Genomic DNA, 1,117 nt, shown 5'->3' on the forward strand with positions numbered 1-1,117 from the left:
ACACAAAGAAATGGAAAAATGTTCCATGCTCCTGGATTGGAAGAATAAATATTGTGAAAATGTCTATGCTACCTAAAGCAATCTACACATTTAATGCAATTCCTATCAAAGTACCATCCATCTTTTTCAAAGAAATGGAACAAATAATTCTAAAATTTATATGGAACCAGAAAAGACCTCGAATAGCCAAAGGGATATTGAAAAAGAAAGCCAACGTTGGTGGCATCACAATTCCGGACTTCAAGCTCTATTACAAAGCTGTCATCATCAAGACAGCATGGTACTGGCACAAAAACAGACACATAGATCAATGGAACAGAATAGAGAGCCCAGAAATAGACCCTCAAATCTATGGTCAACTAATCTTCGACAAAGCAGGAAAGAATGTCCAATGGAAAAAAGACAGCCTTTTCAATAAATGGTGCTGGGAAAATTGGACAGCCACATGCAGAAAAATGAAATTGGACCATTCCCTTACACCACACACAAAAATAGACTCAAAATGGATGAAGGACCTCAATGTACGAAAGGAATCCATCAAAATCCTTGAGGAGAACACGGGCAGCAACCTCTTCGACCTCTGCCGCAGCAACATCTTCCTAGGAACAACGCAAAAGGCAAGGGAAGCAAGGGAAAAAATGAACTACTGGGATTTCATCAAGATCAAAAGCTTTTGCACAGCAAAGGAAACAGTTAACAAAATCAAAAGACAACTGACAGAATGGGAGAAGATATTTGCAAACGACATATCAGATAAAGGACTAGTGTCCAGAATCTATAAAGAACTTAGCAAACTCAACACCCAAAGAACAAATAATCCAATCAAGAAATGGGCAGAAGACATGAACAGACATTTCTGCAAAGAAGACATCCAGATGGCGAACAGACACATGAAAAAGTGCTCCATATCACTCGGCATCAGGGAAATACAAATCAAAACCACAATGAGATATCACCTCACACCAGTCAGAATGGCTAAAATCAACAAGTCAGGAAATGACAGATGCTGGCGAGGATGCGGAGAAAGGGGAACCCTCCTACACTGTTGGTGGGAATGCAAGCTGGTGCAACCACTCTGGAAAACAGCATGGAGGTTCCTCAAAATGTTGAAAATAGA

Source organism: Mustela nigripes, chromosome X, assembly GCF_022355385.1.
Source record: "Mustela nigripes isolate SB6536 chromosome X, MUSNIG.SB6536, whole genome shotgun sequence".
In the NCBI taxonomy this organism is placed as follows: Eukaryota; Metazoa; Chordata; class Mammalia; order Carnivora; family Mustelidae; genus Mustela; species Mustela nigripes.